Source organism: Dromiciops gliroides, chromosome 3, assembly GCF_019393635.1.
Source record: "Dromiciops gliroides isolate mDroGli1 chromosome 3, mDroGli1.pri, whole genome shotgun sequence".
In the NCBI taxonomy this organism is placed as follows: Eukaryota; Metazoa; Chordata; class Mammalia; order Microbiotheria; family Microbiotheriidae; genus Dromiciops; species Dromiciops gliroides.
Genome location: NC_057863.1, coordinates 134,267,135 through 134,287,172, shown reverse-complemented (window position 1 = coordinate 134,287,172; position 20,038 = coordinate 134,267,135).

Sequence of the window (20,038 nt, the reverse complement as noted above, 5' to 3'; positions counted from 1 at the left end):
CTAATTATCCATAAGCTTACTTGGCCATATATATGTGTGTGTGTGTATATATATATATGTGTGTGTGTGTGTGTGTGTGTATATATATATATATATATATATATATATATATATATAATATGATGATGATATGTAAATCTATTAAAGGTATCCTTGATGAAGTCATTAGAAGAATAGGAAGGATTTTGTAAATTATGTTATACAGTTCAGCATATCTTTACTGTCTTATAATGACTAATAATGAATAGAAAAAAATGGAGGGTTTCACTGTTTATTGTTCATTAACCACAAATTATATGAATACAAATATGTGTATTAGCAAATATTGCACACATTTACATATACACATGTATACATACCCACATAAATACACACACACACACACACATATATATATATTGCACATATATGACAGTTTGGTTAAATAACATATCATTTTAAACATTTCCTGCCAGCAAAGTATCTCCCATGAATATATTGTTGAATATTAAAATATAGCTTTTATATCTGCCTCTCTCCTACAAGTAGATCAGAAAAATAATGTTTAATCTCTCCTATAAACTAATAAACAGATCAGAGAAATTACATCTTATATCTACTACAATGAACCAGATCAGAGAACATGATATATCTACCTGTCTCCTACAATGAACTAGATCAGAGAAATAATGTTTAATTTCTCCTACAAATCAGAGACAGACAGAAAATACATAATATCAGTTTAATATTTTATTGTCCCAAGAAGAAAGATCACACAACATATGATCATGTGGAGACTTCCCTCCTAAGAGAGAAGCTCAGAGGACTCACCATTTCTGAGGGTATATAAGGTTTTAGTCCACTGATAACAGGGAATTGTCAGTTTCAATAGTATGATACAAAAATCAACCCAGAAACAAAACACAGTTTAACAATTTCAGTTATGGCAAGTATGGAGGAAATGCATTAGCATCATGATAAGACTATAGGATTCCAAAAAAGGGTTTGGCAAGGATGAGGATGCCCAGATGTGACCATAAGATAGGGACTCACTATCCTGAGGGAAAAGAAGTCACTAGGTAAGGTTTTTTATCTGCTAGCTATTTGGGTTCAGTTTAGAGTTTAGTTGAAGGACATTTTGCTCCTATTAATCTTATTAATCCAGGGTTTCATAAGACTCCACTTGGATAATAAAGTACCTCTATGAAACCCAGGTGATCCATGTATTCATATAATATATATATATATATATATATATATATATGAATATACATGTATGCACAAATATACATATACATATACTTGTATACATACAGGTACATGTAAGCACATACAGACACTAATACACACATGCACACACATACACATAAATAATAGAAACTCAAGAAATATTTATTTGGTAAATAAACTTTTATAGGGTTTAAGGTTTGATGTAACATGACATAGTTAATAGAAAGCTGGTCTAGTAGTTAGGAAGAATTATGTTCAAATAAGAAAGTTAACCTCTTTGTACCACAGACAAATCTGTGAGACTATAGCTGCCTTGGTAAAGCAGGAATTCCCTATACCAATGAAACACATGCCCAACCCTCACAGGGGTCTCCTGGAACTGACTGTTGAGAGCTATTTTTTTTTTAATTTTCAATGTGAAATGTTATATCTCAGAAATCTCAAACTACATATCAACTCTTGATTTAGAATTTTATTGATTGTCTGGACTTAAAGTAATAGAGAAAATATTACCAATGATAATTAAATTGAAAATTTCTCACATGTAATTTTTTGGAAAACTGGTTGTTAAACATATACACTCATGCATTAAGACCCATCCCCCACAAATAATTTTTATATAGAGACCATCCAATTTAAATTTGAATCCAAGTACATTGCTCTTTCTACAAGATCATGGATACTTCAAAAAAGAATAATTTTCCCCTTCCCATTATTGCTAATGGAATATATTTAACTTTTTTGTTTTAATTTATTTTATTTTGTATTTAAGAAATAAAATAAGCATTTCCATAAAAGAATAGAAGAGAAAATTATTATTGTGCATAAAACTGCAAATCTATTATGTACAATTTGCTATTCCTTTTAAATATATAATAAAGTTATCATTGAACTTTCTTCTTTTCCCATTTTTTCTTCCTCACCCCTGACTACCTAGAGCTGCATAGAGATAACTACCATTATATATATGTATGTATGTATGTATGTATGTATAACCATACTTCTGTTTGTCAGTTGTTTCTCTGGAGATATATATATATATATATATATATATAGTACCTTTCTTCATATATGCTTTGTACTTCATTTGGGTATTTATAATAGTCAAAATCACTTAATCAGTCACAATCGTTGTTGTTTAAAATATTTTTGTTACCATATACAATGTTTTCTTGGTACTTCTCATTTCACTCCATTATTTCATGCGAGTCTATCCATGTTTTTCTAAGATCATTGAGCTCATCATTTTCTATAACACACTACTGTGTGAGAGAAATTATTATTAGTAACAAACGATTTGAAGAGATTGAGTTCACCCTTTGTCCATCCTCATTTCAAGACAGTCTATTAAAGCTGAGCTAACCTTCTCTTCTTATGACCCCACCTAACCTTAAAAAGAATTTCTAGTCTAAGGTGAAATCCATTCAATAGAGCTTGGGTGGAGATAGATCCTTTTATCTAGATTGTCCAAGACTGATGGTGGTCTGGATATAGGCATAGTCTCTCTCCCCAAGAGACATGGTATCATTCTCGGCACCTCATTGGAGTAAAGTTTCTTCTCTGTAATGTCCTCCTCTCATTAATTGTTAAACAATTTTAAAAAAGAAAAAAAGAAAGAAAGAAAAGGGGCAGCTAGGTGGTGCAGTGGATAAAGCACTGGCCCAGGATTCAGGAGGACCTGAGTTCAAATCCAGTCTCAGACACATGACACTTACTAGCTGTGTGACCCTTACAATATTGTTATTACTTTGTATGCAATACATTTCACTTTGCATCAGCTCATGTAAGTCTTTCCAGGTTTTCCTAATAGTATCTGCTTATCATTTCATAGAGGAAAATAGTGTTCAATAGATAATCTCATACCATAACTTGTTCACCCATTCCCCAATTGATGAGCATTTTTGAGGATTTTGAATTCAACATTTTTTTCTCTCTTTTTGGATACCAACATAGTGGTAGTATTAATAGGTCAAAGAGTATGCATAGTTTTATAGCCCTTTGCCCATAGTTCCAAATTGGTCTACAGAATTTCAGTTTACAACTTCATCATGACTACATTAAGGTTTCATTTCCCCCATATCCCTGACATTTGTCATTCCCTCTGCTGTCCTTTTATCCAATCCAATAGCTATGTGGTAGTAGCCCAGAATTCTTTTGACCTGAATTTCTCAAATCAATAATGAGTTAGAACATTTTTTTCTTATGGCTATAGGTAGCTTTGATTATTTCATTTGAAAACTTCATATCTTTTGATCATCTATCAATTGGGGAAGAGCTCTTTTTTAAACAAATTTGGCTCAGTTCTCTATGTGTTTGAGAATGGAGGCCTGTCAGACAAACTTGCTTCAATTTTTTTCACAGTTACAATTGCTAACTGCATTTCCCTCCATCCTATTCCATCTATTTTCTATCTTCTTTCATCCTGTTCCTCCTCAAAAGTGTTTTACTTTTGACTGCCCCCTCCCCCAATCTGCCCTCCCTTCTATCATCTTCCCCCTTATCTCTTTCCCCTCCTACTTTCCTGCAGGGTAAGATGGATTACTATATCCAAGTAAGTGTGTATGGTATTCCGTCTTTGAGCTAATACTAATGAGAATAGGACTCACTCACCCCCCAGCACCTCCCCGATCTTCCTCTCCAAGAAAAAGCTTTTTCTTGCTACTTTTATGTGAGTTACTTTACCCCATTCCACCTCTCCCTTTCCCTTTCTCTCAGTGCATTACTCTCACCCCTTCATTTTATTTTATTTTTTCCAGTTACATGTAAAGGTAGTTTTCAATATTTATATTAAATAAGATTTAGAGTTACACATTTTTCTCAGTCCTTCCCTATCCTGCCCCCTCCAAAAGACAGCCACCAATCTGATATAGGTTATATATGTACAATCCACAAGTACTCTTTTTTTTTTTTTAGTCTGTGTTCATTCAATATCAGTTCTTTCTCTGGATGTGGATAGTATGCTTCATCATTAGCCCTTTGGGATTGTCTTGGATCATTGTATTTCTGACAGTTAAGTAATTCACAATTGCTCGTAGAAAAATACTGCTGTCACCATGTACAATGTCCTCCCAGTTCTGTTCACTTCACTATACATCAGTTTATATGAGTCTTTCCAGGTTTTTCTGAAATCATCCTTCTTGTCACTTATAGCATAATAATATTTCATTACAATCATATACCACAGCTTCTTCAGGCATTCCCCAATTGATGGACATTCTTTTAATTTTCAATTCTTAGCCACCACCAAGAGTTGCTATAAATATTTTTGTATAATTTTTCCTTTTTCTCATTTTAACAATTATTATTGATTGATAACTGTTTCCATCCATCCTATTCCCTTTGCCATGCTATTTGCCTTATTACCTATCTTCTTTAACCCTATTCCTTTTCAAAAGGTATTTTCTTCTGACTGCCCCCTCCCCCAATCTGCCCTCCTGTATTTTGCCCCTCCCTCCTTATTCTCTTCCCCTACTATTTACCTGCTGGATGAGATAGATTACTCCACCCAATTGAGTGGGTATGTTAATCCTTCCTTGTGCCAACTCTGAGGATATTGTAAAGTGCATTTATTGCCCTGCTACTCCCCCATTTCTCCCCCCCCCCCCCACTCCATAATCCCTTTCCTGTTTCTTTCATGTGGGATTTCACCCCATTCTACCTCTCCCCTTCCCCCTTACTCAGTCCATTCCTCTCACCCCTCAATTTTACCCTAAAGATGTCATCATGGGGGAGCTAGGTAAAACAGTGGACAAAGCACCCAGCCTGGGCACAGAAGGTCCCAAGCCCAAAACCAGCCTCAAAAAAAAAAAAGACTCACCCACTTCAAAACCATAGGCATGTCACCCAATTCCAAACACCTCATAAAAAACATAAACAAAAAATAAATTCTTTGCAGATATCATCCCTTCATAATCAATTCCCACCTCTGCACTATGTTGAAATTTATTCCTATCATCTGCCTTATTCAGCTCAGGTATTTTCTTCAAGAATGCCTTAAAGTCCTCTCATACATTGAATTCCCATTTTTTTCCTTGAAGGATCATACTCAGTTTGCTAGGTAGGTGATTTTTGGTTGTAATCCCAGTTCCTTTGACATCGAAAATATTATATCCCAACCCCTCTGATCCGTTAATGTAGAAGCTGCTAAATGTGGCATTATCTTGACTGTGGCTTCACAATACTTGAATTGTTTCTTTTAGGATGCTTGCAATATTTTCCCCTTGACCTGGGAGCTCTGGAAGTTGGCTATAATATTCCTGAGATTTTTCCTTTTGGGATCTTTTTCTGGACATGATCAGTGGATTCTTTTAATTTCTATTTTACATTTAGCTTTTAAAATATCATTGCAATTTTCCCTGAAAATTCCCTTTAAGATGATGTCTAAGCTCTTTTCTTGATCATGGTTTTCAGGTATTCCAATAATTTTCAAATTGTTTCTCCTGGATCTATTCTCCAGGTCAGCTTTTTTGCCAAGGAGATATTTCATATTGCCCTCTATCATTTGGATTTTATTGTGTCTGAATTTCTCATAAAATCAGTAGCTTCTATTTGTTAAATCCTAATTTTAAACAATGATTTTCTTCAGAGAGCTTTCTTCAGAGACCTTTTCTATTCGGCCAATTTAGCTTTTAAAACTGTTGACTTTTTCATGACCCTCCTGCATCACTCTCATTTCTCTTTGCATTTTTTCCTATACCTCATTTACTTCATCTTCAAAGTTCTTTTTGAGTGCCTCTATGGCCTAATACCCATTAATATTTTTCTTGGAAGATTTGGATATAGGAGCCATGATGTTGCTATCCTCTTTTGAAGGTGCAACTCAATATTCCTTGTCACTAAAGAAATTTTCTATGGTTCTCACCTTTCTCTCTCTACTCATCTTGCTGTTCTTTTACTTGACTTTTAGCTCTTTAAAATGGGGCACTGTTTCCAGGCTGCACTGTCCCAAGCTTCAGGGGGTCTGACGTGGTATGTTATTCACTCACCTGATCTGTTCCCTCATTTGTAGATAACCCCAGGCCAACTTGCTAATTAACCAAACAGTAAAACTGTGTGCTGTGGTTTGGAATGATGCCACCTGCTGGAGAGTTACTATAGGAAAGCTCTGCCATGAGGAGAAGGCATCTGAAGGCAAGCCATGTGATTTTCCTTGGTGTCAGGAAGTGATGTTTGCTCGTGTGTACTCTCCATAAAAAAGGTGAAGCTTGCTCTCTTGCTCTCTTTCTAGAGGACGGCAGCAGGGAGAGGAGCTGGAGACATTGGCTCCCTGAGATAGACAGCTGAATCTAGGCCTCTTTCTCTTCACCAAATTCTTAATCTCCTTTATAAATGCTTAAAGGTCTAAACTCTTGCTAAAGCTTATAATTTATTGGCGACCACTCGTTAGATATTTTAGACAGACTAGCTAGAATTTTAGCCCTTACAGGTTGTTAGCTCCAATGAGCCGGTGCCCCTCCACCACCTGGGCCACTGCTAATAAAGCCTACTTCCTGGTTCCCAGCATGGGTGAAAAACCCAAGTTCAGCCTCAGGACCACCAGAAATTCCTGTAATCTCACCCCTGCCAACTGCTTAGCCCTCTCACCAGACTGTGAGCCTAGTTCCAGATGATGCTGGTACTACAGCTGATTCAGAGGCTGTGGGGATCTTTTTCCCTGGCTCAGCCTGTGTAGGACTGGATCTGTGTCAGTGTGAGTGTGGGATTGGGTTCCACTCCTGCCCCAACACCACAGTCCCCTACTTCTGAAATTCTAAGTCATCTTAGGTTAGAAAATTATCTCAGAACATACTTTTGTGGGTTTTTGCTGCTCCAGTAATTGTGCTATGGCATTATTTGGATGTTTTTGGAGAGATCATGTCATGAGTTCTGAGAGTTTATTGCCATTCTTGTGCCATCTTGTCTCTGCTCTGGAACGCCCAAATTTTATTTTTTTAAAAGATATCATCCTGTCATATTCAACTCACACCTGTTCCCTATGTCTAAATTTACTCCATCCAGCTGCTTTAATAATAAGAAAGTCCTTATAAGTTACAAGTATCATCTTCCCATGTAGGAATGTAAATAGTTAAACCTTTTAGTATCCCTTTTGATTTCTTTTTGCTGTTTAATTTTTATGCTTCTCTAGGTCTTTGGATTGGAAAGTCAAATTTTCTATTCAGCTCAGTTATTTTCATTAATAATGCCTGAAAATCCTCTCTTTCATTGAATTACCATTTTTCTCCTGAAGGATCATTTTCAGTTTTGCTGGGTAGGTGGTTTGTGTTTGTAATCCAGTTCTTTTGCCCTCCAGAATATCATATTCCAAGTCCTCCAATCATTTAATATAGAACCTGCTAGATCTTTTTTAATCCTGACTGTGGCTCTGCAATACTTGATTTTTTTTTCCTGGATGCTTGTAATATTTTCTCCTTGACTATAGAGCTCTGGAACTTGACTATAATATTCCTGGGAGTTTTCATTTGAGATCTCTTTCAGGAGGTGATTGATGGATTTATTCAATTTTTATTTTACCTTATGCTTCTAGAATATCAGGGCAATTTCCCCTCATAATTTCTTAGAAGATGATGTCAAGGATCTTTTTTGATCATGGATTTCAGGTACTCTCATAATTTTCATATTATCTCTCTTGGATTTATTTTCCAAGTCAATTGTTTTTCTGATGAGATATTTCACATTGGCTCATATTTTTTCATTCTTTTGGTTTTGCTTTATTATTTCTTGATTTCTCAAAAAGTCATTAGCTTCCATTTGCTCAGTCCTAAATTTTAAGGAATTATTTTCTTCAAATAGCTTTTTTACCTCTTTTTTCATTTGGCCAATTTGACGTCTGAAGGCATTCTTTTTCTCATTGGCTTTTTTGTATGTCTTTTACCATTTGGTCCAGTCTGTTTTTAAGGTGTTATTTTATTCAATATTGTTTTGTGTCTCCTTTAACAAACTGTTGACCTTTTTTCCATGATTTTCTTGCATCACTCTCATTTCTCTTTCCATTTTTCCTCTACTTATCTTATTTTATTTTCACTGCACTCTCACCTAGGTACAACAGACCTTTCCTGTTGATGTTCTAAGTTTTCTTTGGCTGGAAAATGATTTCACCCTGTCCTTTTGTGGGTTCTGCTTGTCCAGGAATTGTCTTATGACATTATTTTAAGGTATTTTTAGGGATCTTGAGGAGAGCTCAGGCAGGTCATTGCCTTTCCTCCACCATCTTGGCTCCACCCGTAATTGGGTGATTCTTTAAAAAAACAATAGAGTAAAAAAAAAGATTAAAGGAATCATTTCTGTGTTATAAAAATTTGGCATAAAAGGAAGAACAAGTACAGAAGAAGTTGGTAGGAGTGGAGGGCTGTTAATATTGGAAGTTGGGTTGAAGAGGAAAGAATGTGTAGAAGTCTTCTGAACAAGTAGGGAGGTGATAAAACTGGGGTACATGATAAAGCAGAGACTTTTAGAAGGGAGTATGGATTGGGATTTGGGAAGGTGGGGGAATGGATGGCCTGACTTTTGCAGTGGTGTGTTGAGATTGGGAAGGAATATGTGGGACTCTTGGAGAGGTGGGTGAAGTGTAGAGGTGGAGGGTAGCAGAGAAGATTATGTAGTAGGCATAGTGTAAAAAGAGAAGCTGAGAGAAAATAGTGAGTAAAATAAGATGGAGGGAAATTCACAAACAGTAAATGTATCTTTAAATGTGAGTGGGATATTTAAAATTGCAGGGATCCCTATCAATTGGGGAATGGCTGAACAAGTTGTGGTGTGTGGGTGTGATGGAATACTACTGTGCTATAAGCAATGATGATTCAAATGATCATACAATGACATGGAAAGACTTATGTGAAATGATGGAGAACAAAGTGAACAGAACCAAGAGAACATTGTATACAGTAACAATAATGTTGTTTTAAGCAGAACTTTGGATGAATAAATCATTTTAACTATTATAAATAAAAAAGTTAAAAATAAAGAACATATGAAGAAAAATGCTATCTACATCCAAGGAAAGAACTGACAAGTAGAATAGAAATGTGTGGGTATATGTGTGTGTGTGTGTGTGTGTGTGTGCGTGTGCGTGTGTGTATTAAGGGGCTAAATTTCTAGCTAGTCTGTCTAAAATATCTAATGAGTCATCGCCAAGAAATTATAAGCTTTAGCAAGAGTTAGACTTTTAAACATTTATTAAAAAGAATAATCATTTGTTAAAAAGAATAAGAATTTGGTGAAGAGAAAGAGAAAGGCCTAGATTCAGGGAGAGCACATTTCTAGCTCCCTTCTCCACCCAAGTCCTGAGGAAAAAGAGCAAGAGAGGCAGCCTTGCCCCCTCTTCCTCCCATAAGCAAACATCACTTCCTGACGCCAAAGAAAAGCTGCATGGCTTTGCCCTCAGTGGCCTTCTCCTCATGGTTGAGCTTTTCTACAGTAAGTCTCCAGCAGCTGTCATCATTCCAATCATTACATTCCCCTCTTTGTTTCTTCAAGAAACACAGGGTGTTTCCTTGATGAAACAGTCAAAAATAACAGAATATAATACCCTATGCCAGCAACAATGTGTTAATAACAATATCAAAAAGGGAGAGAGAAAAGTTTTGTCCAGAGGGTCGGTCCCTCATGAACTGACGCTTTCATACTAGCCTGCAGAGGGAGGGCCAATGCAGAGAAAATATATTACAAATGGTGTACATAACAACAGAAAGTAATAAAAAAATCAACAAAACAAAATTGTTCATCTAAAGTCTTTGAAAGTCTTTTCTCAGATGGTTATTGTCATGTCCTCTGGGTGTAGTCATGGAATGGAAGTCTTTTTAGGGCTTGATGTGTGGATGCTGGTAATCAGGGAGGAAAATTTCCTACAAAATTGAGCTTAACCCAACTTTAAAATAGCTTTGTCAATAATCAAATCAAACAGTGAGAGTTCTCAAAAACGTGTTTAAGGGAATTCAGAATCTTAGTTGTTATATATGAAACAAATAAAACAAAAATTGAAACATTCTCTAAAACATAATATTACTAAAGTCCCCCCTTATAGAGGGTAAATTGAGAAGACAATTGCTGTGATATTAATTTTTTAAAAATAATTTTTGTCTTTCTTTCATCACTTTTTGCATCATCTGCATAATTATCTTCATGCCATTATGAGAAATTAAAGAATCTAATATAATTGGTAACTGATGTCAAGGCCAAATCCAACACTGCATTTATCATGGTACCTGAGATAATTATGGGGGTTACCATAAAAGAACAGAGAAATGATGGGATATGAGCATTACCACACTTGAGCAATATATCCTGTCCATGCAGTATGCCAGGCTTAAAATAAGTGGATGGGATATACATCCATACCAATAAACATATTGGAGTAAACTGAGTTAGACTTAATCAGATGCTTGGGAATGAGACGTCCATGGCATCAGGCATATAGGAGGGGGCATAGAAGCCAGGTGTAGAATGAGTTGGGTAGGATGAAAACTTACAGCCATCTGTACAATATTGTAGGAAAAAAATTAAACCAAGAGAAACCAACCTCAACATTTGTCAAAATGTCCCTCAGCCGTATCTTGACTTCATGCATGTCTCCCCTCATATGACAGTTCAATGTCTGCTCTTGCATGTATTCCTCTTGGGATTGGATGGCATCTTGGCCAACTGGCATCTGGTAACTCAGAATGAAGGCAATTAATATCTTAAATGATAAGTTCCCATAATCCAAGTCTCATATGGATTTAAAAATTGAGGATAATAAATGATATCAAAAAATGTGAATGTACCTTGACTCAGAATATAATATACAATTATGCAACAATTTCAAATAATACCTTTTTTACTAAGTATACAATTACTTTTGTGAAAAATCAGAACATATTTAAATACAAGTTAAATCACAACATAATCTTAAAGAAAACTTTTACAAATATTTGCCTCTATTTTTTAATATGCTTATCAAAAATAATACTTCTAGAATCAATTTACACTTTCCATGGCAACCAATTTGCCAGGGAAATGCTTTATAGAGTTTGATCAAATAATCAGTTGAGAAAAAATAACAAAAACAAAGAACTCAGAATATGGGAGCACAATATTCCCAGAATTAAGATTGTATTATGTAATCAAAACCATCTCCCATTGTTTCAAAATTAAATAGATGAATGAATAGAAGAAAATACACATGGAAGAATAGAAGACAATGAAATTCAAACTAGGGAAATTTAAAAGAATATGAACTTAATATTAATAAGCATATTACAAAATATAAACTTGATCACATGACTATAAAAAGCTTTTACAAATATTGTCACCCTTTTTTAAGCTAAGTATAAAACACAATCTCAAAAGCATGAAAATCTCTATGAAAATAAACTCATACCATTAATTTCAAAATGTAGATGTAATAGCATAGAAATTCTATGTAACCTCTAAACTGACATCATTTCTCTGAGTGAATTTAGAACACTTTTGATCCCAATATCTAAAATCCCCAATACTCATATTAATACCTTGCTGCTTACTTCTACATTTCTGTAGAATATGTCTTCTTGAAATATGATGATGGTTGTCATTTTTATTCATCTTAAGTTTGTCTTCTTTAACCCCTCTATGTTGTCTGTCAGTCCTTTCATAATACAAATGCTTTATAGGATTACTAATTAAAGACAAAAGCAGGTTAACAAAATTATGAACAAAATGAGCATATCTGGAATTTAAAGGGTTTTCTAAGGTTGGTTTGGGAGAACCACCCCCGATCAATTCAGAATCACAGCCAGGCTGGGGAAGGGCTAAGCCTGACTGCTCTGCTAACTTAGTAGAAGCTACAAATGTAGGTAGAAAAAGCTGTGCATGCTCAGAGGAGGGGGAGGGGGTGGGGTCCCGAGAGGCGGGGAGGGACCAGGGAAATTTGAACCTGACTTAGTTTTGAACTCAGGCCTGGTTTCCCCTTCCCCCACTTCTAGGGGATTAAAGGCTTCTAGATGCTGGGTTGTTGCCTTCAGGCATGCAAAATTAGAGAAACAATTAGTGATAGAATTTGGAAAAGCTGCAGGAGTCAGAGGTTTCTCTGAAAAGGCAAGGTTGGTAGAGGATGGTATATCTATACTACCTTGTGTGAGCACCTTGCTCACCCTTCTAACAAAAAAAAAAAAAAGAAAAACCACAAAAACAAAGCATTAACATGATCTTATCCCCCATTTGTCTGGTTAAACAGAATAAAATCAGAAACAGAGTACTTAGGGACTTAAAAGATCCATTTGAAAATTTAAAGCAAAAACAGCTGATACTTAGCAGTACTTTCCAATTTAAGGGGACAGGGTAGGGGAAATCTTACCCAAACGGAAGATCAGAAGACAGAGATTCAGCTTTCCTCTTCCTGGTCAGCCATCTGTAAGGGGGGCTAAGATTCTAACTTGTCTGTCTAAAATATCTAATGAGTGGTTGCCAATAAATTATAAGCTTTAGCAAGAGTTAGACTTTTAAGCATTTATTAAGGAGAATAAGAATTTGGTGGAAAGAAAGAGAAAGGCCTAGATTCATCTATCTATTAAAGGGATAGCACATTTCTAGCTCCCTTCTCCACCCGATTCCTGAGGAAAGAGAGAGAGAGAACCAGCCTCGCACCCCTCTTCCTCCCATAAGCAAACATTACTTCCTGATGCCAAAGAAATGCTGAATGGCCTTTCCCTCAGAGGCCTTCTCCTCATGGTGGAGCTTTCCTACAGTAAGTCTCCAGCAGGTGGCATCATTCCAATTGTTACAATATTATATGTATTATATATATATGTGTATGTATAAGTATACACATATATAATATATATACATTATATGTATTATACATATGATCTATCTGTCTATATTTCTACCTAGCTCTCTATCCTTCCATCCATCCATCCATCTGTGTTGTTTAAAATGGGAGTACCTATCTCTATTTTTTAGGGGAATTATCTGGGGATTCTAATATAATGCTACTTATAAATTAGAGGCTATAGCATTAGTCTTTGGCATTAAGAACTTATTAAATCATATTAAATATTAGTAAAGAGAGAGCACATGGCTCTGAAAGGTCAGAAGCCCTACTTTACCTAGAATAGAGAATAGTGAGTGCAGGGAAGAGAAGAGAGTGAGGGGGAGAGAAAAGAGTGACCCCTTTCACCCCAAGGGTTTTTATCCTCTCTCAGGTAGAGGTGGGTCACTGCACATTGATCCAAGCTAATTAGCCAGTAACATGCAAGTTCATTGATTGGCATGACATGAGGGGTGGTTGCCTAGGTGAGTTAACTTTCTCAGGTATTCAGTAAGGTCAATTTACATTTCCTTTGCAATTCTCCTGACTGTGGGCTGGGCTTAATAGAGGTCAGGCAAGGCTCCCTCAAGTGGGGGGAGGAGCTATGGGACCCCCAAAACCCATTATTTTCTCACATATCCACCCATCCATCCATCCATCTATCTATCTATCTATCTATCTATCTATCTATCTATCTATCTATCTATTTACACATACACATATCTGTGCCTTATGGTAGGCATCTCTAGGTTTGGGGTGGGGGGAGGATAAAAAAACAATATTTACATGATATGTGTTGTTGTTGTTGTTTGTCCTTATTTCTCTAAGAGAACTATTATGTGTGACACTGGGCAAGTTACTTAATCCCAATTGCTTTAAACATCAGGGCCATCTCTAGGCATCCTGATATATATCTCACCACTGGACCCAGACAATTCTGGAGGAGAGAGTATGTTAATGACCTTGCACAGCCCTCCTGCACTTAAATTCAATTCAGTATACCATGACATCACCCTGATGTCATGGTCCTTTTTGGGAACAGAGGACAAACAACAACAATACTCAATTTGTTTTATAAGTTTAAAAGGAACAACAAGTTTTACATGGTATATTTGAAGTTTCATGTATAATCATCTTTTATTGCACAGTGGTATAGATATGCTTATTTTGTTCCATGAATTGAAAATAAAATAAATAAAAAATAAATACTTCTAAAATTCAAAGTATGCATTGTGGATTTTATTCTCCAGGAAAACCTATTTATCATCCTAGTATTGTGGTATGGTGTTTAGTGAATAAAACTCTAGACTTTGTCAAAAAGATCTAAGCTTTAATTATATTTCAGTTACTGAGTTAGTGAAGAAATAGCCTCTCTGAGCTCCAGTTACCTTATTTGTACCATGGGAATGATAACAGTGTCTACTTCACAGGATTATTCGGAGGGACAAATGAGATAATGTATACAAAATGTTGCACTCAACTTCAATAACTAATATAAATGTAATTTGTTATTATTATCCTCCTGGATTTTGATGACTATTTAAGCATATACAATATTTGCCAGTTTCTACCTACCAAAAAAGTCTTCATTCTCGTATCCAATGTTGTCTGAGAAGCAGCATGACATAGTGGATAGGACATAGAACTCCTAGTTAAAATAAACTCTGTTCTAAACCTAGCCCAGGTTCTAAATAGCTCTCTATCCCTGGGCCAGTAAATTAACCTCCCCATGCTTCAGTTTCATCATCTGTAAAATAGAGGAGTTTGACTCAATGGCATCTAAAACCCTTCAAGTGCTAAATCTATTATTCTGTCATTTATACTCAAATCAGAGAGATGACACAGAAACTTTTGAATATCTTCTCTCAATTCACAAGTCACCGTGTGTTGTACTTTGGGTTAAAGAATGAGCCAAAGGAAATGAAATGCAGATCCTTCAAGAATTGCAACAAATAAAGGACTTTATGGATCTAAGTTACAAAGAAAACATATGAAAGAGAAAAATTTAAGCTGAAATAGCATTCTGTTTTTCTCTTCATAAAGGAAGATAAAAGACAGATGCCAGAAGTAAATATGTTCTTCCCAGAGGAAAAAGAAGAAATAATAAAAGAAACCAGAATTATAGAACAGATGTTCAAGAAAGAGGAACTCTAAAAGAAAGAGGCAAAATTGAGGTTTAAATTTCATTCATGTCAGAAATGTGGAAGTTAGCAGAAATAAAAACAAGGAACACACAAATACACACACACACACACACACACACACACGATGTTCTATCCAGAAATTAAATCTGTTAAATTAAAAGGCTGCTACTTGTTTAACGCAGAAAAGATAAATGACTAGTATATACAGGAAATAATCACCTTTGTAATCTTAGTCTCAATAGAAAGACATTCTTGTTACCAACTACGCAAAGTGCCTTTAAAATTAAAATAAATGAAAATTATAGTGAAAAAATATAATTCTTGCGTGGAAATATTAAAAAAGGAAAACAAGAATCCTTTGATTTTATTATTTTTAATTTAGGAAGGTGTTTAGGAATTTGCCTCCATCAAGTAATAAATCTATAAAGTAATTAAAACAAAATTGAGTTATGCGCTTGATGTGCTGACTCAAGAAACAGTTAAGTATAAAAAATAGAGGAATTATACAGACCAGTGTCCTAAAGAATATTGCTTACCTCATGCATGAGTAACTTGGAAACAAGGAAATAATGGTGAAATATGGTTAGCTCTATTTTAAAATTATTACTATGGTAAGGATTTGAATACTTGAAAACAAAATCCTGAAAATCAAAGCAACTTGGAAACATCAGAGACACTTCTAGCCACATCTTTTGTGCCTTTTTCCCCCTTCATAAATACATGTAGGATTTGAAAGAAAAAAAAACTTTGTGAAATTGTGCATTATGGCTATACAAATATATCAAAACAATCTCTCTGCCCCAGCATAGCCTTGTTCTTGAACTGAGGAGGTAAAGAGAGATGGGAAAGCTTGTTTCATCAGTAATACATACACAGATTGTCCATGTGGCTACCATAGTCATTAAAAACCTTGGAACTTCCTGAGGAATAGGATTAATCGAGTGCTGATACTGCTAAAGAAAAAGACAAGACTTAAAAGATAAATAGTCTGGGGTATTGGCAAGAATCTTGATTTCTAAGGGAAAGGAATTCAGATTGCATGCCTTTTTATTCATGTTAGATAAACTGACAGACAGACAGATAGCCATGTAAAAATTAATTATTATATCTATATCTAATTTGAAAAATATGTAATTGTACATATGAAAAATTATAGGTTTAGGAAAATTATAATTGGGCTGTAAGTCCCATCACAGTCACCATTCAAATGTGAAAATATTTTAAATGACTTGCTGGCCTTATTTGGGGGGGACTAATTTGGCTGGAGGACTTTTGAGTAACTGGCTATCTGACTGCTATTAATTTAATATGGGCCATTTATAAAGTTCCACCACACTGCTCCACTCCCAAAATTGATAAGCAAAAGATTAAGAAGCCTCTTAACTAAATAATCAAAGCAGAGTTTATTTATGAGATACTATTTAAAATTAAGAATACAGGGAAATAAAATGTACAACTTGACTGTGTTCGGGCATCTCTTCCAATCTTTTGTGTCTGGAACTTTTTTAATACAATAAGGGCCATAGCAGCCTCTTGACTTAGGGTATGTTCCACTTTCCCTGCTCAGCTACTTTCTAACTCCATGCCCCTTTCACTTTGTAAATCCCCCTCCTTCTAACTTTCCTTTCCTTACTGCCACTGCTGAACCCCTGTGTTTGTCTCTCACCAACCTCTCCTTCCATTCTCCTAGTGCTCCAGTGTCCTTCTGTTCTCTTAATCTTCACATTCTCCAACCCATACCCTGTGCTGACCTCTTCTGTGCTCTCTGCTGCCTCCTGTTCTGTCTGTCTGTCTGCTCTGTCAGTCTGCCCTCTGTCGCCTTTGCTGCCCCAGTCCTTCTCTGTTCTAATCTTGTCAGCCCCTCTCTGTTCTTCTAATCTTGTCAGTCCCCTTTTTTAATCTTGTCCTTCAGTCTTCCTTTTCTCTGTTCCTGTTCCTTCTTGTCTGCCGGCCCCCCCTTTATTGTCTAACTCCCAGGTTTATATATATCTTTCTTCTCTCCACTCAAACTAATCCGCCAGCCAGGGCTGTGGCTGGGGGGCAGGGACGCTCAGGCGTCTTGTACATACCACACCCAGGGCTCCAGGGACCCATGCCCCCTGCTGTGAACCCAGGGACCTCTGGACAGGCTATGCCAGAGGCCGGCCTAGACAAGCCCAGATCTCTGGGATAGATCCGCTCAGGGGGGAGGGAGCTGGGCGCTATTTCCCTCCAGCTATCTGACCTGGCATCTCATACAGCCCACAGGGCTTTTTTTTTGCTCAGCTGAAGCTGAGGGGGAGGGGCACCAGCTCCTCCCACATAGAAAAGACTCTGAGGGCCTAAGGCTTTTTAATCTCAGCCCAAAGGTAGGGTCCCCAAATCAAAATAAATTTCCACAGCCAGATAGATAGATAGATAGATAGATAGATAGATAGATAGATAGATAGATAGATAGATAGACATCCATGCATATATACATATACATGCATGTGTGCATACATACAAACATACATACATAATACTCCAGATGAAGTAATAATAAGTGATACTGCACTATGTCATATTGTGGAAGAAACTTCCTACCATGTAATATATTTAATTTCCTTAAATATCAAGCATAATTTGCCTAATTCTTATTGACTTCATCATTGATTATATAATTTTCCATTTTTCCATCTGTATTACTTACTCCACCATATTTTGTTCTTTAACAAACAAACCAAAAACCCCACAAACTTTTGTTACCTTTTTATATTCCCTCCTGCCATACTCAGTCTCTATCCTCTCCCCCTCCTCTGACACTCACCATCCATCCCATTCAAATTTCATTGTTAATGTTCTTTGTACGTGGCAGCTAGGTGGCGCAGTGGGTAAAGCACCAGCCCTGGATTCAGGAGTACCTGAGTTCAAATCCGGCCTCAGACATTTGACACTTACTAGCTGTGTGACCCTGGGCAAGTCACTTAACCCCCATTGCCCTGCAAAAAAATCCAACAAAAAACCAAAACAAACAAACAAAAAAGAGTTCTTTGTATAGGATTCCAAAATTTTAAGAAAAATATTATTTTATTAAATCAAATCTATTTATTCATTTATTAACTGATATGCATCTTTTGACATTTGTAGGCATGCATTTTTAAAAGGGAGAATCTTGTTTTAGAATTGCCTTTTCTTTATGAATACTATTAAGTAATATAAAATAAAATTTCATCAAGTATATAATACTTGGTAGCTGTTATAAACTGATGGGGAGAGTTGAAATGAAAGGGAAAACAAATCAGCACACACAGAAACCAGGAACATTATCAAGTTATTAGAAAACCAATTCAATCAATAATGGAGAATATATAGAAAAGGTAAATTCCAACAGTAGGAAAAAGGACAGAATATAGAAGGAATAATATGAATTGAAGAATGGAAAGGATCTAAATAGAGGAAAGAGGCAGGGAAAGAGAGGTATAAAAGTAATAGATTAAGATGAAGAGGAACAAAATGAAGATTCTACCAAATATAAGTTGCATTATTCCATTTAAGGCTGTGTTTTTATGGAACAGTTTAATTAGGAAAGATGAAGAAGTGTTTTTATATAGAGGAAAGATTAAATAACTTATCAAAAACATATTTGCCTCTGTTAAAGAGGACTATTTTGATGGTTAATAGTACCTATCATGAACAATCAGGTTTCAGATAGGACTTGAACGGTTTTTGATAAAAAATAATCAGTGGCCATACATGTATAAAATGTCTTTGTTAATAATTAAAATGATGCCTTGTTTATATGGGAATAGTTTAATGTTACAAACATGATGATAAAAATATTTAAAGTATATTATTCAAGTTTAATGAAATGTAGTTTCAAGGACATCAAAGATATGGGCAATGATATTGAAGCCTTCAGAGCTGAAAGCCTCAATGGGTACCTTATATCTACATATACATGTTGTATAATTAGAGAGGGTAAAACTAAACAGAATTATAAATCCTATAAATATTTGGGTACTAAGGTATGATTTTTAAAATATCAATTTAATGGGTTGAATGTAAGTATTTATGACTTTTAAGACAAAAGTGAGTTACTGAGAATCAGGGTGCTCTCATTTATGTCACTGAAGGATAAGAATCTAAAGAGGACTTATGTATGTATCAGAACCTGGGGAGAAGAATGGAAGACATGGTAGAGGTGCTGAAATGTTATTCTCAAAAAGCATCAATTATTTACCATATGCTAAACACTGTACTAAGTACTGGGGATAGGATATAAGCAGTAAGAAATAGAGTCTTGGGGGGCAGCTAGATGGCACAGTGTATAAAGCACCAGCCCTGGATTCAGGAAGACTTGAGTTCAAATCCAGCCTCAGACACTTGACACTTACTAGCTGTGCAACCCCGGGCAAGTCACTTCACCCCCATTGACCCACCAAAAAGAAAGAAAGAAAGAAATAGAATCTCTGTACCCGAGGAGCTCACATTCTAATGAGGAAAGACAACATTATGCTAAAAAGCAGAGGAGGTTGAAGTACAGATGAGAAGAGGGAAAGTTATCAAGAGAGAATGATAGAGAAAGTTTGGAGAGTCAGTAGTTATGCTGGTAATGGAATGAAGATATGGCTGGCGTAGGCATTTCTCCTAAAAATGGTGATTGTGAGAGGAATCAGCCAAACAGAGGAAGGGACCTTTAGGGCAGAGAGAACTTCCATTGTGAGAATTCTAGAGATAAAGTGGTTTTCTAGAGTGAGGAAATGAAAACTATTTTGGGGGTGGGTGTTGGGGAAGGAAGTGCTACCATTTCAAGAATTTTGTGCTTAGACAATTGTTGGTAGCTGTTGGTCAGTGTTGTTATTCCTCACTATGAGGAAAGTGGGCTTCTTCTCCACAGTGATGTTTTCTGTCAGTGATGGCTGTAGGGGCTAATCTGGAAGCATTCTAATGGTTTGGGTTATGT